The 26,660-nt window shown below is 40.2% G+C and overlaps 1 protein-coding gene across 3 annotated transcripts in view; it reads right to left on the bottom strand.

Moving 5' to 3' along the window:
* The window catches only part of elfn1a (extracellular leucine-rich repeat and fibronectin type III domain containing 1a), an 858,957-nt gene that overhangs the window by 594,772 nt on the left and 237,525 nt on the right, over positions 1 to 26,660 (bottom strand). For all 3 annotated transcript variants that reach the window (XM_039774324.1, XM_039774325.1, XM_039774323.1), the window contains exon 2: positions 9,606 to 9,702. The gene's annotated coding sequence lies outside the window, so the exon portion shown is untranslated. The remainder of the gene's footprint in view (positions 1 to 9,605; positions 9,703 to 26,660) is intronic.

Here is a 26,660-nt window from a genome sequence, read left to right as displayed (position 1 = left end):
GTGCAAACTCAAAAGAGACAGTGACCAGTCACACAGATCAAGGGTGCTGAAATCCATGAGGTAGCAGTAACTGAGCAGTACAGTAAATACTTATAAAATACAATGCTCCAGTGTCCTTTCAGCAAAATTATGATATTATATCCCACTTTTCAAAATACTTATATGTTTAGAAAAGTATCACTCTAAATGTATGAGTTAAAAGGTTTGGATGATACTGTGATTTGTTTAAAGATTTTAATATACTAATTACATTATACATTTCCCAAAGCCCTGTGAAGGGTTGGCGCCCGGCCCTGGATTGGTTCCTGCCTTGCACCCTGTGTTGGCTGGGATTGGCTCCAGCAGACCGCTGTGACCCTTTGTTCGGATTCAGCGGGTTGGAAAATGGATGGATGGATGGATTTCCCAAAGCCAACAATTCTAAGCTCAAGCTTCTCCTAGCAAGGACCAACCATGGATATGATGCGACTCCACCACAGGACAGGCCCCTCACATGCACGGCAGGCCAACTTAAACTCGTTAATTCACCTGACCTGTGCATCTCAAGGAAGAAGAAGGTTCTCAGAGCAGCCAGAGTAATCCCACGTGTACAGACTCAAAACAGAGACTAGTCAGGGCCCAAGAGCGGTGAGACAGAAGCGCTAACTGCTGCGCAGCCGTGCCGCCCAAAGATCAGTCGGAGGACCATTTGAAAATCATTTACTATGCATAATAGAAAGAGACCCCTGAGACTGTTAATCAGACTAAGTGGATATCTTAAGTCCTCAGAGGAGATGCTGGTGTGGGCACTGATTTTAATCTCTATAACGGAAGCAGTAAAAAAGCAATCTTTTTGCGGCCAGTGCCAATATGCTTCTGCCGTCATGTAGTGATACATCGAGCTTTAATGTTCTCTGTGAAGCCACTAGAAGACTGAATGTAAAAGATGTCAGCTGAGGGAGTTAAGCAGTAATCACAGAAAATAATGTAACGGGGCAAAATAGCTGAGTCCTAGTAGAACATGACGCATAGTTTGTTTTTAACATAAGAATAATTTTACCATAAAGCATATTTTTTCACAAAATATCTGAATGATCTACTTTCAAAAAGCCATACATAAGCCATGATCTCAAAAAAAAAAAAAGATAAGCATCTGTTACTCATGCTGCATTCATAATGAGACACCATTTAAAATTCAACAGGATCTACGTCAGCTCTCATCTTTTAACATATTTCTAAGCAAGACCCTCAAGTGAAACCATCAATTTGCTAAGATTTTCTATAAAAAGATTTTATCTGTAGACCCAGCGAGTCTTACTAATAAAAAAGAATGACTGCAAAATGTAACACAACATATCTAATGGAAAAAGTGAAAAAATTAATGATCCGGCAATAATGATATCCTGCAATATAATTCAATCAAATTTTATTTCTATTAATTATTATTTTAAGATTAGTATTAGGATGTATCAGCAGTCAAGCCTTACATCTTTTATTTAAACCTAATAAAGTTTCATCATTTTGTGGTGACTTTTTTCCTTGAACTCAAAATTCTGAGTTGCTCCAATTTCCCAACTCATCATAAGTGATCCTAAAATTAATAAACTGACCAGAAAGAGAAAATTGTGGAATGATAACCCCTCTAAAAATGAAAACAATTTGAGGACAGTAAATGAATTATAATCATAGGAGGAGTCTTGACAAGGCAGAGTCCTGTTTTACTTTCATATTCCGGCTCAGTGTCAAAGTATTAACCATGTCTGAAAGTCACATCGAAGACACTGATCTGAAGGGACAAAGTGACGAGTCTATGCTGCTCCCAGTAGTTCCAGTGGTTTGTACAAAGATGTGTGGTGGCTCTGTGGGTCGGGACCTCCAGCTGGGACACTGTCTGTGTCGGTGTTTGCATGTTCTCCCCTTGCATTTTTGAGTTTTCTAATATTGTCAGGAAAGCTGACCTCCCTGGCCCACCGGGGAAAGCTTGACATAAAAAGTGAACTGGGCCAGAAATGGACTGGAGTGACTTAGATAATAAAATACTAGTTGGGAAAAGTTGAAGATTAAGCAATGAACTGATCAAGAGATTGAGAATAGCAGATTTGTGTTCAAAGCCTACCTGAAAATATCAACTTATTTCAACTGTGAGGTTTTTCTGTAGTTCTCTTTTAAGATCTAAACTAAGCCAGTCGGTGATTTTCTAACATGCTTAGTTCTGAACAAGACTTTTATGTGAAGAAAAGTTAAACACAATTGTTTAAGAATCACATATTAGGATGTGACTTTCTTGACTATGAAGACTGACTTTGGCCTACAGCTCGTCACACAGTTATGATTGGAAGCGATTTGCTGTAATTCCATTCTGTTCTCAGGTGGCTGAGATTTAACTACAAGTAAAACGCTCTTTTTGAAAGATGGCCTTGTTGGTCAGGATCACGCAGGTGGCGCAGTGGTAGTCCTGCTGCTCTGTGGCTTTGCTTCTGGCCTCCTTCCAGCATGAAGAGGACTTTGAGTAGTGAGGAAAGCGCTATATACGGTAAATGTAAAGAATTATTATTATTAAGATCATGATTATACTGCTCTATTTCTTCTAGCTGAATACTGCCTTTATTAAATTTTAGCTAAAGTTTACAGATCTTTCTGTTACTAGTGATTGAAATGGATGAGTTTATATGAACAAAAGCTGCCTGGCTTTGTGCGCTTCACTTACTCTTTTTTTTTTTTAACTGAAAATCATTAGTCATTTAAGTCAAGTGATTAGAATGAAGTAGCTGCATGGAGCAATGGCCCAGTGCCTCAAATCTGAAGCATCCAGGGTGTGAATGCTGTGCCCTGTCACCTCCATGTTGGAGTCTGCATTTTCTCCATGGATCTGCATGGGTGTTTTCATTTAGGTACTCTTGACGTTTCTCCCGTCTCCAAGATGTGCTTAACTTGCAATTCTAGACTGGCTCTGTGCCACTGTGAGTGTGTGCGTGAGTGAGCCTTGGGAAGCTCTGGTGCCTTGTCCAGGGTTAGTTCCTGCTTTGGGATAGGCTCCATACCACTGGACAGGCTGTGATGCAAGGCTAGGAGACCGCTGTTATGGAAGGACAGCTGGGTAGATTGGCATCCAGACCAGGATGTGTGCCTCAGTTGGGACACGGGGGCACTGCCTCTGTTGAGAGACTATTCCCTCAGTATGTTAGGTTGCAGTGCTCTTCAGACATGCCACCAGTTCAAACTTCCACATGGCTATATGGGAATTGTAATCCAGGAGGGCAGACCTGTTTGATTCCTTGGGGGGCTGCCAGGGAGGGGACGACTTTGTTTTATGTCTGTTCCTACTTGCTAGGGAATGCTTCCTGTGTGCAATGTTCTCAATTGGAACGTCTTCTGGTTCCAGCAAAATAAAAGAAACCACTACACCTTACTTGTGTAACTGGAGTCGGAGTCGAGGTGGTCAAAGTTTATCTGAGATAAGCGGAGGAGGACATGAGTGTATGGAAAACAAATTTCTGCAAGATATTTTGTAAAACAAAAGGTCACTTGAGCCTGGAACTTGTGTCTGTGCAGCTGTGTCTGAGGTCTGGGGCTCTGAAGCGCCACCTGCTATTACAATACTTATGTAGTGTAGTCAGGGGTGTAGCACAGAACTCTAGGTCCTATACATAAGCAGTCTCAGTGGGCCCTTTCCTCTCGGAAACAAACTTTTCATTCCAGGGTTTGAGACCCCAAAAGAGGGCCCTGGGTAATCATTACCCTGTGTTCCCCCCACTATGACATAGTGTAGCAGAAATCTATTATCACTCTGAGTGGGAAGAAATACACTATATTGCCAAAAGTATTGGGACGCCTGCTTTTACAACACACATGAACTTTAACGACCTCCCATTCTTGATACACAGACTTTAATATGGAGTTGGCCCACCCACCCTTTGCAGCTATAACAGCTTCAACTCTTCTGGGAAGGCTTTCCACAAGGTTTAGGAGTGTGCTTATGGGTATTTGTGACCGTTCTTCCAGGAGAGCATTTGTGAGGTCAGGCACTCATGTTAGATGAGAAGGCCTGGCTCGCTCGCAGTCTCCACTCTAATTCATCCCAAAGGTGATCTGTTGGGTTGATGTCAGGGCTCTGTGCAGGCCATTCAAGTTCCTCCACACCAAACTTGCTCATCTATTTCTTTATAGCCCTTGCTTTGTGCACTGGTGCACAGTCATGTTGGAACAGGAAGGGGGCATCCCCAAACTATTCCCACAATGTTTGGAGCATGAAATTGTCCAAAATGGCTTTGTATGTTGAAGAATTAAGAGTTCCTTTTACAGGAACTAAGGGGCCAAGCACAACCCCTTAAAAACAACCCTACATCACAATCCCCCCTCCACCAAACTTTACACTTGGCACAATGCGGTCAGGCAAGTATCGTTCTCCTGCCAACTGCCAAAACCAGACTTGTTCATCGGACTGTGTGATTTGTCACTCCAGAGGACACGTCTCCACTGGCAGTGTGCTTTACACCACTGCATCTGACGCTTGGCATTGCACTTGGTGATGTAAGGCTTGGAAGCAGCTGCTCGGCCATGGAAACCCATTCCATGAAGTTCTATACACACTCTTCTTGAGCTTTTGGAGGTCTGTAGCTATTGACTCTGCAGAAAGTTGGTGACCTCTATACACTGTGCGCCTCAGCATGCGCTGTCCCCACTCTGTGATTTTAAATGGCCTACCACTTTGTGGCTGAATTGCTTTGTTATAATACCCCTAACAGTTGACTGTGAAATATTTAGTAGTGAGAACATTTCATGAATTGACTTATTGCACAGGTGGCATCCTATCACAGTACCATGCTTGAATTTACTGAGCTCTCGAGAGTGACCCATTCTTTCACACATGTTTGTAGAAGCAACCTGCATGCCTATAGGCTTGATTTTATATACCTGTGGCCATGGATTGCTCGGAACACTTGAATTCAATGATTTGGGGGGGTGTCCCAATACTTTTGGCAAAACAGTGTATTTGCAGCTGCTTGGTCTTCTCCAGAAAGACTGTGCTCAACTGAAATTGTATTCATAAGATGGAGCCTTTTCTGGAAGGATCTTTTCAGCAGTCAGCAGACCTATAACTCGGCCAGCAGTGATTACACCAGGGACACTGCAGGAAGAAGGGAGGTGAGTGAGTAGCGAGGAGGCTGGAGGGAGTAACCGCACAAGGGCAACCTATGGGCACGGTTGGGGAGATTGTGCAATGAGAGAAACAACTTATCGGGCTGGTGGATTGGAATTAAAGAACATGATCAAAGCATGGACATCAAGGGCTGGAGGAAAAACTGGGCAAAGAATGGACTGTGCTTTGAGAAACAGTAAGAAGTAGACAGTAAACTGAAAAGAGACAGAGAACAAATGTGTGTCCGAGTGTTGGCAAAGTGAGAGGACCAGCAAGCTGTCCCAGCTTACAGACGTTAGTGTTTGTTGATTTGGACATGTTCTTCTTAGCCTGAATGGTTGAGAAGTTTATTTCAGGGATAAGAGTATGATTGTTAGTAAAACGATAAAAAAGGGCTGAAACAACTAACCCTATGTGGTGTCTCGGTCTCTCATCTTCATACTTGTTACATATATAACGTACTGTATATACTCGCGTATAAGTTGAGTCTTGAAACCTGAAAAATCAATCATAAAATCAGACCCGGACTTATACGCCCGTTCAAAAATATAACATTTTTTTTTTTACATCTTCTTGTTTCCTCCAATCTCGTATCAGTTTCTCAGACACATCAAATTTTGTTGCAACAGCATAGTTATCAATTTCTTTCGCCACTTCAATGACTTTTAATTTAAAACCAGCTTCATATTTTCTTCTGATCAAATGCTCCATTGTAGATAAGGGATGCTCTTACAATAAAGGTGTATGAAAGCATGAGATACAAAAAACACAAAACAGTGTAAATGTCGCTTCGGAATAGTTCAGGTATTACCGTGTGGTCACGTTGGCACAATACATAGAAAAAAAAAGGCAGTATGCTCTGTGGTTACTCTCTCAGGTGGATGTTAGCATATCATAATCTCTTGGACCAATAGCGTGAGTTTTCCGCATTCGACTACTACGACCGACATTCTAAAATATGGGAAATTATACAGTAAAATCAAGCCCAGACTTATCTGCGGGAGAACGTAAATGCGAGTATATACGGTATATATGTATGTGTGTTATTTCTGAAGAAGTGCTGGCTGCACAGATCCTATGACAATATACTGCATAATGCCAGCCTCCAGTTATTATGTTACAATTTCTGTGAACCATTAAGTTGTTGTATAAGAATTTCTCTAAATGAGATTTTATAAGTAGAGTGCGTTATTACATTTGAAAGAGATGTAGCTGCATAGGAAATGGAAATAATGAACTATATGCAACATAAATTAAACTTAGATTTTCTTTTTCTGATTACAGCCTTCTTTATCAATGTCATTTGCTGGGCAGCACAGTGGCACAGTGATTGAAGCTCCCACCTTTGGGCACCTGGGTTCAAACTTTACCTGGTCACTAAATTCTTTTTTAATAGATTTTTTTTGGATTTGTTTGCCACTTGCACTTGTTCAGGACTTTTAATGTAATCAAATTTCATCCAAGGATCCTTTTTTCAAACTTGTTTACTCCAATGCAGAGTTATTGGGAGCCTGATGTCATCCCAGTAATGTCGATCGCAAAGCAGGAACAATCTCTGGACAGAACATCAGTCCATCACAGGACAGTTGCTAATTCACTATAAGTGAATGTGGGAGAAAACTGGAGAACCTAAAGTAAACCCACATGTGCGCAGGGAGAACATGCAAAAGCCATACAGGATGTAGCCTGACCCGGTAAGGTCTTGTAGTTGTGATGCTGCAGTGCTAACTACTGCAAGGTCATGATGCTCATTACTGAAAATGTATTAAAACTTAAAAATATGGATAAATGAACTTGCTGTGGTATAATATAAAGACATGTAAGTGATGTCTAGCGCCCTGATAGGAGATGCCAGTATAGGATTATAACACAATAATGAAAGATGTTAAGAAGCAATTTTGGTAAGACAAACATCACACAGTGATTCATGCAGGTTTAATAGTCTCACCGAAGCCTCCTGAGATTTAAGCATGAAATGTGTCAGCACACTGAGAAAAGAAACAACTTCAGAAAATAATGAATTTCAAGAAAATGCCACAGACTTGAATTGTAATAAAACTGTTTAATAAAATGTACACAGTATCTGCCTGTGCAGTGTCTGCACATTCTCTCCATGTCTTGTTGGATTGTCCTCAGGTACTCAGTTTTCCACCAACATCCCCAAGACATGCAGACTAGGTAGTCAGTGATTCTAGGTTGACCTCTTGTGGATGTGCAATCAATGCTGGTTACAGCATCCTGTATTCGTTCCTGCCTTGCAGCTGGTGCAGGTGGAACAGACACCATCATTCCTGGTCTAACTAACAGGGGTTTAGAAATGAGATAAGTATAAAATCAGGGCCATCTCTAGGCAAGCACCCTCTAGTGGTCAGGGCGCATTACTCAAGGTGTAGCATAGAAGAGACAGACACAACGAAATTAAATTAAACGGTCAAAGCGGCAACAGGACTGCAGGACTGACTATGATTGTCTTCCAAATGGACATACGTTAAAACTTGTGTTAAAAATATTGTCCTCTGTTGTTCACCACCATTTGTGAGATTCACTCTGGGCACGCCAAAGCAGTTGTGTATTTTTTCAAATAGGTGGATTGCATTATTTGCATACACGAGCATATGGTAAATAGGAATTGTGGGTAAAATGGCCTATTTGAAGATATTATATTCTTATTTGCACCGGATTTTGTAATTTTGACAACAGTTTACAATTTATTTTATCAATTTAAACAATATGTACGATATGTTATGGTAATGTCAGTTTAAAAAATAAATAAATAAATAATATTCTATATAAAATTCCACCATCATCGAGAGGGACATGTTTTAAACTGGTAGTTTAAATAGATAACTATTAAACTGTGTGTAGTTTTCACAAAATATATGAATATACAGTATATGCATATTTCATGCTTGAGTTTGTAGAATATATTTTGTAAAATTATATTGTTTTCTTATATAATACGCTACAGTGGCTGTTCGTTTGTCTGTCCAGGATTTTAAATCACCTGCAGCTCACAAACCATTTGACCTGTACTTTGGTACACATATACTACGTGACGTCAACTATCCACTTTCGGGGTGATGATTGACCTCCAAGGTGATTCCTCTTTATATTTTTATTTTATTTTAGAATCGACTCTTGACAGCAGTCAGGAGGGCGGCCGTGCGGCGTATGCGTATGGGTACCATTCTCATCCCTACCACCTTCACCTTCACTTCCCCTACCTCTTCATATCTTAAATCATTCTTGAGGCAGATTGAAGACTTAAGTGCCAGCTTAAGTGAAAATTTAAAGAAAACACACTAAGTAATTGCAATACAAACACTGACTTAGTCAGTTTTAACGTGAAAAGATGCCGACGAAAGAAGAGAAGAAGTGGGCCGCAAGGGTGGAGAAAAGAAAAGCTGCTCAGGAAGCAGCAAGCGCTTCAACCTCTGAGCAAATGAATGCTAAGCACACTGAAAAAGAGTATGAAAGTCTAGTGTTATCGTGCAGTGTGCCGTTACTGGCATATTATAATAGTTGTGGTGCAATCTTATTATCTTTTGAAGTGCAACTTTATTTTATTAATGTTTGATCTCAATGTCTTTGTGCATAAATATACACAGTTGGTCTGAATGGAAGGTTGCTGTGGTCACGTGATCAGGTTCATCGGTGGAGTGGAAATGCACATATACTTAATTGACGCTAAGCTGAAGAAAGGTGTTTTTCATTAACAAAATGGACATGAGTGCGGTATCAGAGAGATTGTAATAAAGAATTGTGAATTTGTGGTCCGAAGGTGCACACGGTATGTTTTAATTTTTTTCTCCCTACTCCTACTGTATGTAACTCATTTATTGTGTAATTGACTAGCTTTCTTTTATTTTAGTTTTTCATGGCGTTTGAGAGCTGTAAAAGATAGAGAGAGCATATAAATACTCTTCAGACATCAGTCGGAGCGTGGTCTCATCTGTACCAGGAGAACACTTTCAGGGGCAGCTACAACAACTGAAGTGTTTCTAAATCTTCTTTAGAGAATTGTTGAAAGAAAGAAATAAAGACCACTAATACAGCCCCATTCCTGCTTATTTTCTGAAATGGCTCCCCTCAAGAGTATATTTTTCTAAGACAGTCTTGTAAACAGATGTTGCTATAACTCGACATTCTCAAATTGTGAATTTGAGGTCCTAAATACTTCGCTGTCCCCAGTCCTGTCTGCAGGTCTCAATGTACGGGTCTGGCAGTGATGATTCCTCTCAAAGCAAAGAGGGATGGCAGGGTGCCATTTACAACTTCGCCAAGGGCGGCAAAAATCCTAGAACTGGCTCTGTTAATCAAGCCATCACCATGCAGCAAGCGGAAACACAAGAACTTCACCTTCCAGATTCAGAACTGCCCAGGAGTGAAGAACAATTTGCTTAGCAACATTCCCCATATCTGAACACCATGTGCCAATCGTTTTGGTGCAGTGATATAAAACCAGAGAGGAAAATGAACAACTTACTTTGAATTCTGTGTACGTTCAGGCCATGTCACATCAGGATACCGTCATTTCCCAATCATTTAGCCCTTTCTTGTTTCAGGTGCTTCAAGAATGGTTTCTGTAAATTCACAACAAAAAAAAAAAAGGACTGTTAACATTGACTGTTGTCGCCACAGAAGCACACAATCTTTTTCCTTCCCATTTGTGTAGCGTCTGTTTTAACAGACAGCACTTGTGCCTCAGAAGTAAGCCTGCAAGGCGCAGGTATTCTGGGATTGTGCTGTTCAGGCCGTAGCTCCTCCTTGTAGGAAAGCACTCAATGGTTTTATGGCACTTGATCAACCACAGGCTGCGCCGGCAGGTCAAGCTGCTTTATTCTGCTTGGACCAACACTTCAGTGATTTCCTCAAGTGTTTGTTTAAATTTGGCCCCCTTAGCAAAAGCTTGATATTTCTGTGATTTTTTATTTTGTATTTATTTCACACAAAAACTAGCAGCCACACCACAATATAGAGATAATCAGTTATAGCGACAAGCAGCAGACTTTATAAAAATGAATCAAAAGTGTGTTTCAACTGCGCCTAATGTCCCCCTAAGAAAAGCTCCAATAAAAAGCAGCACACACCCAACTGAAGCAAGCCCGACTTGCCATTACTGATCCCCCAGCTCAACTCGGTGTAAAGAAGGCTGGGAGATTTGCTCCGCTTCATTACAACGGAGCCGCCTTTGAAGTCTGAATGTTGGCAGACCAAACAGCACAAAGCTGCCTTTTTGTCATTAGTGTAATATTGAGACCTTTTTGGCAGGGAATGGGAAAAAAAATTAAAATAAAATAAAAAAATAATACTGTAGACATTTCCCTGCTTATGCATATTCAAAGGGGAACTTCTGAAGTGCATGACGGATGATCAAATGTACCGGATTACAGAGAAACAACACCAGCTACTCTAGTTTGGCAGTTAAATTATCATCACTTTCTCTATCAAATCAAATGGTAATCGAAAAAAAAAATATTAATAGCAAAAGCAAACCCGCATCTTTGGAGAACAACAACTGGAAAACAAAAGGAAAATATGGAAATGATGAACCTAGTAGATTCAGAACGTATTCAGACCCCACCACTTTCTGCACACTTTATTGTGTTAGATTTAATTTTAAATGGGTACATTTCCTATTTTTGCTTATATATCCACACTCAGTAACCCATAATGATAAAGTGAAAACATGTCTCACAAATTTGTTAAAAACTAGCTGTGATGCCCATCTAACACAGGTTGAAATCTAAATAATCCAAACAGACCTTTTTGCAGTACACCATCTATTGGAATGCGTTTTGTAATAACATGCAGTGCATTTATCATTTCAAAAGATAGTGAATCACAAACATTTCTAGTAATAAAATACATTACAGCAAATCTTTGTATTACCAATGTTTATGAAACACCATCCGTTGGAATGACAAATGCAATGTATATGTCTCTGTTAAATGCCATTTTGTATGGGATTTGTAAAAGCAGTGTTAACATTTGTGATGCGCCACCTGCTGGAATGATAAATCCAATGCATTTTATTACTATAAATATTTGTGATGTGCCATCTGTTGAAATGGCAGAGACATGGCAACTAGACAGACATACTGTACACATGCACAGACACACAGATACGTATTTTTTTATTTATAAAAGAAAAACTTTTTTGAATTCAATATAGACTTAGGATTACTGAACCTATATGGTAATATACAGCATGGCAGCACATCACATAGCCCACAGGTTCTCATAAGGTCGATCTGCAATTATTATTGTGTGTGTAGTGGATATTTACCCTGGACAGCTGACACATTTCGGAAGTAATTATGAATAACCGCAACCGCATAAAATATGAAAAGGTCCTTCAGTCATTGTCATGTTTGCCTGTGTGTCCAGACAGCTTGGTACTCCGTAGGATAATTCCGTTGATATTTGGTGCACACTTGGCCACCGGTGATTACAACAAGGACACCTCAAGAAAAAGAGATTTGTATTCTTTCCAGGAAATGTGTTCAGTTTTGTTGAGATATATTGAGGAGAATGTGCCATACATATTCACATTTAGAAATTGTAAAAAGTCCCGTTTAAAAAGCATTACCATTCAAAATCAGCTTTCTTAAAGCAGCTGCTGAATCATTTGCTCTTTGAAATTTACCTTAAGAGAGGTTATTTCAGCTTGGATACCTCGTGCGTTTTCCTCTTTTACATGTCGGATAGGCACTCCTGACAGTAAAACACGTTCCCAATACAAATTACAGATCAGTCTCTCTCCGCTCCTTTCTGTCTTAAACACTGGAACATGCTGTCACTGACCAACTCTATTCCTTTCTTCTACAGAACTGACTGCTCGATCCTAATCAGTCGGTCTTCGGGATGGGCCATTCCATCAAGATGGCTCTACTATTTATTATCAGCACTTTAGAACAGGCTACGGCTACCAACATGTCATCTGTCCTCATCCTGCTAGGTCTCTCCTCTGCCTCCTAAACCAGCAGATCCTCCTTACCACCTCCTCTCATCCTGGCATCACTGGGACTGAAAAGTAGCACACATTCCAGCATAGCGGACATAGAAGAAGTTATTATTGTGATGCTAAATTGCATTTTGTACAGTTTAAAAGCTGAATACTGCACATGTGCAAAAGGCAAATACATTACTGCTAGCTACACTTGTGCAATGAGTTCCGTGGGCAAAGGCAGTACTCTTCTTCCAAGGATTCTTTCCATGATACTTTCATAAACAATGTTAAAATGCTAATGTGGACAGAGGACATTTTCCTTTAAAACTACAATTTTAAAATGAAAGCATTGAAGTGGGTATACAGCAAGTACTGGAGGCAGTTTTTTTCATTTTGTGATAGGTGATTAGCAGGTTGATTAATGTCTGCTCAAATGTGGAAATGGTTACTGCCTGTTATGAGTAGGTCACTACCTATGTTGAGCTGGTCATCACCTATGTTAAGCTTTTTTCCACCAGGGTGGAACTGGTCTTTGCCTATTTTGAGCTGGTCATCACCTACGTGGACCTAGTTATTGCCTAAGTTGAGCTGAACAGTCATGGCCTACGTGGAATTAATCACCACCTATGTTAAGCTAGTCATCGCCCAAGTGGAGGTGGTCATTGCCTATGTGGAGCTGGTCATCGCCTAAGCGGAATTGGTTATTGCCTATGTTGAGCTGTTCAGTCATGGCCTACGTGGAATTAGTCACCACCTGAGTTGAGCTGGTCATTGCTTATGTGGAGTTGGTCACTGCCTATGCTGAGCTGGTCATCGTCCAAGTGGAGGTGATCAATGCCTATGTGGAGCTGATCATTGCTTATGTGGAGCTGGTCATCGCCTAAGTAGAACTGGTTATTACCTATGTTGAGCTGGTCATTGCCTATGTGGAGCTGGTCACTGTTTATGTGGAGCTGGTCATGCACTAAGCAGAGCTGGTCATTGCCTGTGTTGAGCTAGACATCCCCAATGTTGAGGTGATCATAGGCAATGTCCAGCTCCACATAGGCAATGTCCAGCTCCACATAGGCAATGTCCAGCTCTACATAAGCAATGTCCAGCTCCACATAGGCAATGTCCAGCTCCACATAAGCAATGTGGAGCTGATCATAGGCAATGTCCAGCTCCACATAGGCAATGTCCAGCTCTACATAAGCAATGTGGAGCTGGACATCCCCAATGTTAAGTTGGTTATCGCCAAAGTGGAACTGGTCATCGCCTATATTGAGATGGTCATTGCCTAAGTGGAGCTGATCACTGCCTATGTTGAGCTTGCACAAGCTCCTGTGTCTGGGGGGGATTTCTATTAAGTCTCCCAAAGAGCAGGAGGTAAGGTTTGCTGGTAACTCAAAGCTGACCCATTGTCGGCGAGTGTGAGTGTGTGACTGTGTTGTGCAGAGGACCATCTCAGGTTCATTTGTGCCTCGCACTCAACACTGCTGGGATATAATCTGGATCTTGGCCAAGATGAATAGGTAAAGTTGGATGTGCAGTATTATCAGGCTCTTTCTTGAGTCTCTTTCTCACTGTAAACTTTTAGAGGGGATTATTTATATATTCCTTGCAGCCAGAGGAAATACTTTTATTTGTCTCCCTTCATGATATTCTTGCAGTAGCCACATCACAAAAGGCAATTCAAGATTTAAATGGTCAATGCTGAGAGAACCTGTAGAATACGAGTACTGCAGAAGGAGAGTATTACAAACTGTAAATCTAAAACTGGATAAACTCAGGGCTACCATCATGTCTCTGTTGGCTGCACTTTTACTTAATAACTTTTACACAGTGTAGCTACAAGAACATAGGCAGTATTGGGGCATAAACTACAAATCACGTCTTCTTGTTTATTCATCCTGCAATAACAATTCATCTGAACAGAGTTTTTAAAGTTTCCATAGAAGGCTTTAATCATCTTTCTTCTGCCATTATCCTTCATGTCTTCTTCTTCCAGTCACTTTAAATCCAGCATTGTTTTCCTAAAGTAATCAACCTCTGAGTGACAGTTATTTGTCATTTGTTCATTTTGACAACATGCTTTCTAAATATTGAAATGTTTATATTTGCAAGAATTTTTACTCACAGTTAATGACATGCCATTTAATTTGTACTGCAGAAAATGGGTTACTCTTCCTTTCTTTTCTCTGTTATACGGCACACACTAAAATGTAAACATCAAGAAATAGACTAGAACGTTGTGAGGTAATTTGAATTAGGGTTATGCAACTCCAGATCTGTCGTTGTTATAGTTCAACACATATACATATACTGGTGTCACACAAGCGAGTCTGAGGATCACCACCCAGCTCTTCCCAGGTATGTGATACCACCCCAGGCCAAAAGGGGGCGCTGACACTAATCGTCTTGTCATTTTCTTCCTCCAGAGTCTCAAGAAAATGCCCAGGGAGGACAACTAACTCCACCCCCCCAATTTTGGAGCTTCAAAGAGATAACCGCTGAGAAGGAGTTGTCCCATATTGTGGAGAAGACTTGACCAAAGGAGCTCCGAGTCCGACGACCCATTGGCAGAGAAGAATTAACCAAAGGACACCACACTATGGGGAAATTGCTTTTTTTGTTGTTTTCTAACGCCATCAAGCAATGTTTTTTTGTTCATCACTGTTTGTAAATGGGGCATCCCAAAATATTTCAGAGTTGATAACCTTTCTTCACTTGAACAACCATGCTAGATACAGATTAAATTGTGTAAGAAATAATAAAAAAAAATTATTGGGCAGCTTAAAAGGGGCTAACCTTCAAACACATTGAAACTGAAAAGTTCAGACAGTAAAGCTATGACGAGAACACTGCAGGGTCAAAAGGTCTGCCGAAGAAACATGAAAGCAGGCTAGCAGCTCCAGGTATAAAGATATGAAGAAATTCCAGATATGCTAGATAAGAAATGTAATCATCATGTAGCCATCCCCCAAGAGGTTAAGAGGTTAGCTCAGAGCTCAGCAGGTGGATGAGCCTATGGTGTCCTGGATAACGGACTATCTGTCAGGCAGACGGCAGTTAGTGAGACTCAAGGACGGAGTCTCTGATATGGATGTGAGCAACATCACAAGGAACAGGCCTGTCTCCTTGTCTCTTTGCTATATTTATATACCAGCATTCCCAGATGATTCTGCACTTGTGGGGTGTTGATAAAGGGGATGAGACAGAGGAGAGGAGTCAGGGGGAGAACCTTGTTTCTTGGTGCAAAGAGAATTGTCTGCATCTTAATGTCAGGAACTGGTTATTGACTTTCACTGCACAGAAGAGCATCTATGTCCGGTCACTATTCAAGGTGTGGATGTAGAGGTGGTCCACTCCTAAAAATACTTGGTGGTCTGGTCTCAGAACACAGAGGAACTATAGAAGAAAGGGCAGAGCAGACTCTTCCTTATGAGATGGCATTCCTTTAATGTGGGAAGTGACATCCTCAACATGTTCTAAAACTCCATAATGGCCGGTGCAATTTTCTACACAGTGGTGTAGTGGGCTGGTAACATCACTTCTAGAGAGGCCCACAAAATCAGCAAACTGAATAAGTAGGCAGATTCAGTTATGGGACACTCTCTGGACCCCCTGGACGTAGTAGCAAAGGAGGGATGATATGAACAATGCTGCACGTCGTCTGTCAGACACACTAACACTGCGGACATTCCGCCAATGAATTATTCAGCAGAAGTGTGCCAAGTAATGCCATGGGGGCTCCTTTATACCAACAGCAGTACGTCTACATGATGTCTGACTGGGACTTTGACAGCCAAGTCAGAAATGAACTTTCTTACTTTATAGTCTTTCTGGTGTGTGTTCAGACCAAAGTGTTTACGTGTATTTTTATGTGTATATTTATTCATTTACTTACTTATCTACCTATTTATGTATTTATTTATTTAAAGAGCTTCTGTAAAAAGTCCGATTTCCTCCTGGAGACAAATAAAGTTCTATCTGTCTAACCATTGATGTGTTTTTTATTGTAATCACAAGCAATCCCAAGTAGCCAACAGATAAACTGTGCAGGCACTAAGGTTGTGTGGTATGCCGGTACTGAACAAGGCCTGAAAAAGGCACACTCTTTAAAGAAATATATTTATTATAAATGCACAGAAGACTCCAAGGTGGCACCTCATATTGATTTGCAGAGTGCAGAAATGCTGGGAGGCACGCGATTGTGAGCACAGAGGCGTGAGATTGTGAGATAAGGGGGGATTGCACAGGTGGGGGAGTTATTTGCCTTTTGCTTTGGTACCATTTTAATTATTGGTACTGAGATCTGCCAGCTGGTGTTGATACCGAACACAAAGTTTTAGTGCCAATCCAACACTAATAGGCACCAAAGCAACACATTCAAAACAAGCAGCAGAAAACAGACCTCTTTATTGACCAACTTTCTTTTTTATTTTTAAGCCTGAAAATAGCGTGATTTAAATAAAGACTTTAAAGTCTAAACATAGAAGGCTTAGATCAACTTATTGAAAACATCTGAAAGGACAACAGGTAGAGCTATATTAATCAATTTAGCAAGTAATGGAATTCCCCGTGATCAATGACCTGGCCTTTTCGGGTTCCTAGCAGGTAATCGCGTATTTCAACACGTGTTTTAGATGTTGTGCTGCTCATAATGCACAATGTGTCATTACTTAATTTTTATTGCCTCCAAATGTATCTGAAATACTACCAAGGTCAACTTGAAAATCCACAAATCACTCAGTAATGTAGCCTGCCCCGAAATCAGCAAGCTGTTTCACATCAGCCGACGTTACAGTAAAAAAAAAAAAAAAAAGAATCAGCCATGAATGTCACTTTGAGCACATCTCTCTGCCAGCAAGGCATGGCCTCAAATCATTTTCAGTTTACAGGAACAACTGAACAAAGTCTGAGATGAGATATGAGATGTCAGGGATGCCAGGGGCGACAACCCGGCTGGGACGCCTTGAAGGACCGGAAGAGGGCGTGCGCCCACCTTGGACCACATGCCTTGGGAACCCTGGACCTCAGCACTTCCGCCACACCAGGAAGTGCTGGGGGGAAGAGAAGCAGGGACACCCGGAGAGCTTCCGGGAGAACAGCCGGCACTTCCGCAACACAGGGGCGTGTCGGTGGGAGATTGCCGGGAAGCACCTGGAGCACATCCGGGTGTGAATAAAAGCAGCCGCCCCCCTTCATTTGAGGCTAGAGTCGGGTGGAAGGAGGACGAAGCAGGAGAAGCGAGAGTGGAGGCGGCCCGAAAAAAGGCAGCATGTGAGAGAGGCCTGGACTTTGGGGACTTGAAGGGGTTTGTGTGCACTCGAAGTTTGTAAATATTGTAAAATAAACGTGGGATGGTGGAATTACAACATGTCTGCCTGTCTGTGCCCGGGTCCCGTTCACAGAGATTAGGAGGCATAACATCATAAGAGGTACAGTATGTGGAATAGAACACCTTAATGGACCTGTACCTTACTAAACTCAATAATCAAAATATTAAAACAACGGATCAGACAAAACGAGAATACAAACATGCAGTCAATACGGGGCAGCCCAAGAATATTTACAAAAGTCATTTCTTGCCCCCCGATCTCATCAAAGACGTGTCTGCATCAAGCAGCTTTCTGTCAACTGTAAGCAAAGAGAAGGATAAATTAAAAAACTTTTGTGTGTTTTTACAGTATCTGTAGTGAATGCATTAGGAATGCATTTGGCACCAATTGAATTAATTTTATTTAATTTTCTGAACCTTATTCATTTTTATTTTTAGTCTTGAAATATTCTTTTTTATTATCAAATCATCACCTTGTCATTTTGTGCCTTTATTTTTCCATTGACACTGTCGCATTGAGTGTGTTATTTAACAGTAAGGGATTATTCCTTGGCTTGTAGTTATTTTCTGGATTTCTGTTGCTTTTGTTGGCTTTCAGTCATTATTTTTGTCATTTCTGCTGTTATGCTTGTTATTCATTATTTCTGCGCTGTCAACTGTTCACCTTTTTACTATCTATGTATAGTGAAGCATTCATTTATGTACCTTGTGGGTGGAGCCCCAGGAGGCGGGGCCACCTTGGTGCCACTGCTGAAGGACCGCCTACTGCCTTTATCTTCCAAAGGCTGAGAGCTGATCCTTCTGTGGTCCTTTGTTGTTTCTTAGGTTCTGTCCACACTAATAAGTTTTTATTTTAAAATGTAGACATTTCCCTACGTTTTTTGCTATTTGTGCACATTAATCTCTGAAAACAAATACTTTTAAAATGCTTTCTTGGGATGTAGATGTCTGGAAACAAAGGTGCAGCATTTCAATATAGATGGGGGAAAACATGAATTTTTGTAAATGCTGACCCCATCACACTCTGACTGGTTTGTACTTATTAAATGGCCTTTTCCTGATTGGATCCTGCTCATTACAACTTCTCATTCCCTGAATGGTAACCTTCATGAAAGAATAATGGATTCCAAACAACAGGCACAGAGGAGATGCTTTCCATGGTGCATGTTGAACTGCTTACCTATAAACATCTAAGCTGAATTTTGTGCATCTTGAATAATACATACATGTGAAAAAGACAAATAATTTACCAGTTCCCACAGCTTTTTCATTAATCCCATTCCCATTCAATAAGGATTGCCATTTTCCACAGTAAAATTAACAACAAGGCACTTGACGAAGTAGACTTGTATAGAATGCAGCCGAGCCCCCAAGAATACTGGACAGAGAGGGACACGAAAGCACAATGCAGTAAAGCGAAGATACAGACACACACATTTATTCATTTATTTATTTTCTCAAATGAGTTAGTTTATGACTGTGATCAGCGTATTACTGTGACACTGAGACGATTCCCTGCGGCTCCTTAACTCAACTTGTTTGCGTAGTTTACTATAAGAATCCTACTAAAATTTATGTCATGAGAAATTACCCTTTATATCAGGGTGAATATAATTTAACTTAACAACAGCAAAATGCAAACAGGCAAAAACTTAAACTGTATAATAATAAGCTGCTTCCAGATGTTTCTCTCATAATGATATCGGGGATGACAGTTAATTAAGAGAGTTTTATAAATATTCAAAATTGTTTATTTTTAGTGATGTGCACACACTAATCCACTTCACCTATTTATAAATACCACTTTAAATATTAACAGGGATTATTTAGATCAAGTGATGAATTTAAAGTTTGAAAATAAACAATAAAAGGCCAAATATTAAGTATGGGATTGCAGAAGAACCTCTCACTAGCCCCATCTCATTTTCTCTTCACTCTGTACACCTCTGACAGTAAATATAAAATCAGGTCACATTCCCTCAGAAATTCTCTGATGATTCTGCACTTATGGGGTCTATCGATAAGGGGGATGAGGTGAAGGGTAGGAGTCGGCTGGAAAGAGAGTTGTCTTCAACTTAACATCAGCAAAACCAACAAACTGGTTATTGACTTTCACCGCACTAAAGAACCTCTATATCTAGTCACAATTCAGGGAGTGCAGGTAGGGGTTGTGCAATCATACAAGTACTTGGGGGTCCACATCAATGACAGGTTGGACCAGTCTTGCAGCATAAAGGAACTATAGAAGAAAGGGCAGAGTAGGCGCTTTTTCCTTAAGCGACTGCCCTCATTTAATGTGGGAAGTGGCATTTTTCACATCTTCTATAACTCTGTGATGGCCAGTGTGATTTTCTACGCTGTGGTGTGCTAGGCTGGTAACATAACTTCAAGACAGGCCCACTGAATCAACAAGCTAATTAAAAGGACTGGCTCAGTTATGGACATATTCTGGACCCCCTGGAGGTTGTAGCAAAGGAGGGAATTAACACAAAACTGAGTACCACTATGAACGATGCTGCACGTCCTCACTCTGACGCACTAACACTGAGGACTTTCAACCAACAAATTATTCAGTAGAAGTGTGTCAAGAAATGCAACTGGGGTTCCTACATACCAACAGCAATATGCCTGTATAATGCCTCACTGTGACTGTGACTGCCAAGTCAGGAGTTCTCTTTCTTTTTAATTTTCCTCCTTTTTAGTCATTTCGTCTATCTATCAATAATACAATGCCTTTCATGTCTGTCTATCTATAATATACTGCCTTTCATGTATATATCTATCTATAATATACTGCTTCTCAAGTCTCTCTATCTATCTATCATCAGACGTATGCACATAGGAGGCACCTTACTGGCTCCGGTGATGGTAATTATCCACCGAACCAGGGGTTGGCGCTGTTGTCTAATGCCTTCTCTCTTTCTCCCCCCACAGAATGGAAGATTGACAGCCATTACACTGCTGACATTACTAATGTTGTTCACCCTCCTAGATCCACCCCCTCATGCTGGTATCATATAAAGACCCTGGCACCGAAATTTTGAATGAGTTGTGTTGTGGACTTATGTCTGAAAAGATGTTAATCTCATTTTTCTCAAAAGAATTGTTCATTGTTTTCCTGTTAATACACAGGGTCACCAGGTGGTGTCCCAACTCTTTATTATCCTCTTGGTGGTTTCATTACGTTATCTAGATAGATAGATAGATAGATAGATAGATAGATAGATAGATAGATAGATAGATAGATAGATAGATAGATAGATAGATAAGAAGGGCACCATACTCTGGATGGACAGACAGACAGCCCATTTCATATTCTAGGCAGATGGATAGATAGGAAAGATATGACATTCTAGATAAAGCCATTTAAGTCTATCTCTGTACGTTCTAAATAGACAGATATGAAAGGCACTATAATACGGATAGGTTTTAGGTTTATGGTTTTGTTATCGGCTTTTGTCCAGAGAACAGTGAAATTCTTATTGGCATATTAACAGTCTTCAGTGCCATGATTATATCTTCCTAGATAGGTACTGGTATGCTGGTACATAAATGTGCATGTGGTCATGACAGACTTCAGTGTCCCACCCAGGGTTTGGCTCCTGGTGAATTTATATAATTTTGTTTTACATTTTACCCCTGCTGGCTTTATTTAGGTTTTCCTGAACCCCAGAGAAGTTAGCCAAGTTCATTGGTGGCTGAACTGTAAATTAGTGTGTGTGTGTGTGTGTGTGACCTAAAGTATGCCCTGTGTAGACTGGCATCTCATCCACGTTTGGTTCCTGACTTGTATCCGGCAGCCATCACCCTATTATTAGTACAGGGAGATTCAGTACATGGGAGGATGTCTTTGGAAAAAAACAGAAAGGAAGACAGAAGCAATTCCATATAAACATTTAAAAAGTAATGGTTAGGGCTAATCTATCTATCTATCTATCTATCTATCTATCTATCTATCTATCTGTGCTCGATGAATGTCTTCTGTTGTGTTTTGGTAAATAAAATGTTAACACTGCAGTCTTTACTGCTTGAGCTCTGAAATGATCTGTAAGTGATGTTTGTATATACAGGACGCAAACCGGAAAGGCTTGCCAAGAGGATCTTTATAATTTTAAGAGTTTACCACTGGCTTCAGTTAACTGGAACGTTGCCATAAGAGTTCAGATCATCTTGATGCAGTCCAAAAAAACACAGAAACAAAAGCAATAAGAGGCCTATCCTCTGTTCAGAGGACCGATGCAAGTTAGCAATGCCTGAACTCATCCCGTTTCTCTATTTGCTTATCCTTACCAGGAGGATGCACACAACTCAGTATTAAGATTTTCTTACAGTTATTAATTGCAAGCCAATAATTATTTCTGTTTGCGATATGAGAGCGAAAATGAAGACACTGATTAAACAAAAGTGTTAAAACTTAAATTGGTTGGCACAAAGACGGCACAGCGGTTTGCACTGAGGCTGCGGAGATCCAGGGTTCGTATCCTTCATCCAGTTGGCCACACATTGTCCCTGAGTCTCCATGGGTTTTCCTCACACATTTCCGATGATGCGCAGGTTAGGCTGATCACAAATTGTAAACTGTTTCATTGTGAGTTTGGGTTTTGCATGTTCATGAGTGGACCCTGTGATATTCTGGCACCCTGTCCAGAGCTGGTCCTGCTGTGTACAATTTGCTGCCAAGACAGACTGTAGCCAGCACAATTCTGAATGGGATTTAGGGGTTTGTAAAAGCTATGTAATGTACAAATATGAAGGCCCACCATGGTGTGATCTTGCGAAACAGGCAATTAAAATCCCACATAATCACAATCAGCTTGCCTTTTGGTATCAGTAATTAAAGGATAGTGCTCAATTCTTATAAAAATGTTGAGAAATTAACATTTTTAAAAGGCAGTTAATAAGCAGTTTGAAAAAAGTGAATCAAGGGAAAAGTTCTCTGCCCTGAATTGTATTTATAAAGTAAATCGTCATCAATTAATATTTGGAGAATCTTTTTTTTTTCTTTATCATAACTTGATCTGTACAAGCTTGCACATGACATTCTGCTTAGTGCGACTCGGCCTGGAATTCTATGTAAATACGGTTACTCCTGAGTCTGGCTAGGGGTGACATGTAATTATATGTGTTTACAGTGTAAATAAAGCCCAATGTGTAGGCAGGCAGTACACAAGACAGATGTGAACATGTGGAGCCGCTTGGAAGATCAGGGATGTGGGCAATCAGAGAATAGGAAAGTGTTTTTGGCTGCAAAACATTCCCTAGGAAGCAATATTGTTTGCTTTCCACCTAAAACAACTTTAAAGAAAAACAATAATTTTAATGATTTTTACATTCCACAAGTGCAAAAATCATACTCAGAACTAATTTTATGGGTAATTTTCTGAAACTATATCTGAAAGGACACTCCAAGGTTTTGCTCATCACTAGACAACCTGTAGCTGCAAGAAGGTCCTGTCTCAATGAACAAAATGGCAGCACCCACTATCACAAATAAAATACAAAATGGCGGCCCTGAAAGGTTAAAACAAAATGGCATGTTTAAACTGAAACTATAAATACAAAATACATGCAAAACTAGACTCTGAACCTTTCAAATTACTGAATCATAACACACATCTTGTGTCAGATTAAATGCGACTGAAATTGATGGAGTTATCCCACAGATGAATAATATTTAACTTTAATGACCAACTTTTAGCTCATGGTTTTGGAAAGCGTAAAGGCCGCGTGACCTTATTCAGCCCACAGAAGCTATTTAATTAGTGATTGCTGTGTACACAAAATCTGGCAGCCTCAAGATCTCTGACCCTTACTTGGAAAAATGCCAGCAAGTATACAGCAAAAGTAATTCCCAATGCTGTGTGCTACAGGCCAATTAGTTCAAAGTCTTTTAAAATGCAAAAAGATGGGAATGCCAGCAGCACCAATCTCCGCTCTCCATGGATGTGAATCACAAAATCCTTTATCTGACATATATGGCCATTTTATGATGAATGCAGTGTGTATTTTATTGTGTGTCTTGGAAATAACTTACTCAGTGGAAAGCTTGACAGCGATTTGTCAGAGAGCTGGCACTGGGAGTTTGGTGCCAAACTAATTAGAACAATGAATTTTCAGGAAGACATTGCCAGCACAAGGCAGTGGGAGATGGGGATGGCAGACTTTTCTAATTAATGCCCCCTTTGGTACATAGGTTTCTATATATTTATTTATATTTTAAAGTACTGATTTCCAGAATTAATGCCTCAAAAGTACATTTTATCCATATTTAGCTAAATAATGTGTTCTGAATTTGCCTAGCAGAAGATTATTTACTAGCAGAGTTGTTTAGAGCTTTAAAATGTTGCCATGGCTTTCTAAGTGACTTTCATTGCTACGAGCTCTCTGCGAGACCAACATGCTGAAGAGAAATTATTTAAATGAATCTATGAACAAAATGAGTTTGTCACTTTCATTCAAGGTCTATAATGAATTGCATTTTTACTGAATGATAGGCCTATTTAATAGTCTGCCTCACAAAGAAAATGTATCTTTTCTGAACAGGTTGTTTTCTTTCTCTTTTACTTAAAATTGTATATATTATCTCCATTAACATTAATAATACATTTATTATCTATAAATAATCCATTGGCTCACTCACTTATTTACTTTACTCTTGGCTTCTCCTGCTTGGAAATTTCAAAGGTTTTCTCAGACCACATGAAATATATCATGTGAGGTCTTTCCGAAGTCACTCCAGAGTCAACTGCGCCCTGTTCACCTCCAGGGTTTCCCTCAGTAGATAATTACACTACCATAACTGGCTCCTCCAGTTATGAAAGAGGAGCAGAAGGGTTCCTCTTAGATCATATAAGACTTTCAAGATTCTGACCCGGTCACAACTAATGAGCCCAGCAACTTTGTGCAAGGGCCTCAGTTTGGCGACTTGAGGTCATAATCTCATTCTGTTTGCCGCTCCCCAAAGCTTGTGATCCTAACTCAGAACGTAACTTGATTTGTAAATTAACACCAACCTCATCAACACTTTGTGATCTCTTCATCCCTCAGATGATATTCTACCCCCAACTCAGCAACTAAGCAGACTGTGAACAACATCTACAGTTTAGTTACTGTAGTGATCAGATGGTGATTTCTTTAAATTATGGTGCTTAATGTACTCCATTTGGGGAAGTCGCTTTCCTCCTTAAATGTTGAGAGTATGCACTGTATTTTTGGAGCAGATCATGGATGTGCAGTGTCAATTCCAGACCAAATCACATTTCATTGTAAATTAGAGAGATGGGCCTAAAGGGCACCATTATCATCCTGCTCATCTTGATAATTCTGTAAAGCTTAGCTGCACGTCAGCAGCCTTTCAATGGAAATCACAAGCGGGAGATGGCGGATACCATCTCCCTATTCACAGATTTTGGAACCGAACAGCATAGATCAACTCACGCGGTCTCACATACTTTCCGCAAGATAAGATGGAAAATATGCCTTGGCCATAAACCTCCTCCACAGCCAGGATTGTATCTCCTTTATCCCATGTTTGACTATTAGTTGATATTACTCTCCCAGTGGCTTCATTGACTTTTTCAGATAGATAGATAGATAGATAGATAGATAGATAGATAGATAGATAGATAGATAGATAGATAGATAGATAGATAGATAGATAGATGATGTTTGTTTTTTGCAGCACATCGCCATTATGTTTCTTAACTGTCAGGACAAGGCAAAGGTTTGCTTATTGGTAGTTACAGGAAGTCACAATGGCATCACCTCATTATGGTAACCATATTTATATATTTATTCTGTATACAAATGTGATTCTTGTGGAGTAGTTCATTTTCTTAATATTTTCTCCCGGTGACAAATTTCTGCATGTTTTCCTTTGACTATAGTTGACCTTTAATTTTTGGTTAGTGATTCTGTTTTTTCATTCAGCAAATTCCATCTTGCTGGTTCATACCCTTGTATATTTATGTTTTCAGTGATCTCCTCTTTCTGTATTCTGTCTCTGCCTTTACAAATTAGTATACACATCTCCCTGGGATTCAAATTTTATTTAACAATGCTGTTTTATTATTGCAAAGCAAAAACTTGCACTGCAGTTTTACAAAATTCCACTCAGCTTTCAAGTTTGTATCAATCTTGTCCCTCCATATATTCCCATCCTTCACAATGTGAGCTTTAAGCACTCAATGTTTGATACCGAGTCAATAAAAATTACAAAACTGAGCCCCAAACTAACCATTTCAGTGACTGCAACAATAGTAAAGATTATCCTATATGCAACTTAAAATCACACCAAGGAGACCCCTTTTATATTAATGCAAACTCCAAAGTTAGGGAACCCACCCAGAGACTTGTGAGTATCTACGCATCTGCTTATGGCTTCTCTAAAGTAGTAGATGGAACTTCCCTCAACAAGAAATGCTCCAGAATATTTTCAATTATTTGAGGCCACCAATATCAAACCTGATATTTAAACTCCAGCATTAAATCTTCCAGCAAAGGAACAGGATCGCTGGCACAGTGAACAAGTACATTCAGGGACAGTTCTTATCCACAAGTCATTATATTACTCAGCAATCAATCATCAAAACAAATATTATAACATACATTGAATATAAAAAATATGTGCAAAACATACTATATCATAGCATGTACTGCATTCTGCATGTAAGGTATACACTCACCTAAAGGATTATTAGGAACACCTGTTCAATTTCTCATTAATGCAATCATCTAATCAACCAATCACATGGCAGTTGCTTCAATGCATTTAGGGGTGTGGTCCTGGTCAAGACAATCTCCTGAACTCCAAACTGAATGTCAGAATGGGAAAGAAAGGTGATTTAAGCAATTTTGAGTGTGGCATGGTTGTTGGTGCCAGACGGGCCGGTCTGAGTATTTCACAGTCTGCTCAGTTACTGGGATTTTCACACACAACCATTTCCAGGGTTTACAAAGATTGGTGTGAAAAGGGAAAAATCATCCAGTATGCGGCAGTCCTGTCGGCGAAAATGCCTTGTTGATGCTAGAGGTCAGAGGAGAATGGGCCGACTGATTCAAGCTGATAGAAGAGCAACTTTGACTGAAATAACCACTTGTTACATCCGAGGTATGCAGCAAAGCATTTGTGAAGCCACAACACGCACAACTTTGAGGCGGATGGGCTACAACAGCAGAAGACCCCACCGGGTACCACTCATCTCCACTACAAATAGGAAAAAGAGGCTACAATTTGCACGAGCTCACCAAAATTGGACAGTTGAAGA

The sequence above is a fragment of the Polypterus senegalus genome, chromosome 13, assembly GCF_016835505.1.
Source record: "Polypterus senegalus isolate Bchr_013 chromosome 13, ASM1683550v1, whole genome shotgun sequence".
Classification (NCBI taxonomy): domain Eukaryota; kingdom Metazoa; phylum Chordata; class Cladistia; order Polypteriformes; family Polypteridae; genus Polypterus; species Polypterus senegalus.
Note: the sequence above shows the minus strand (reverse complement) of the source record. Positions and strands in the feature narration are given on the sequence as shown.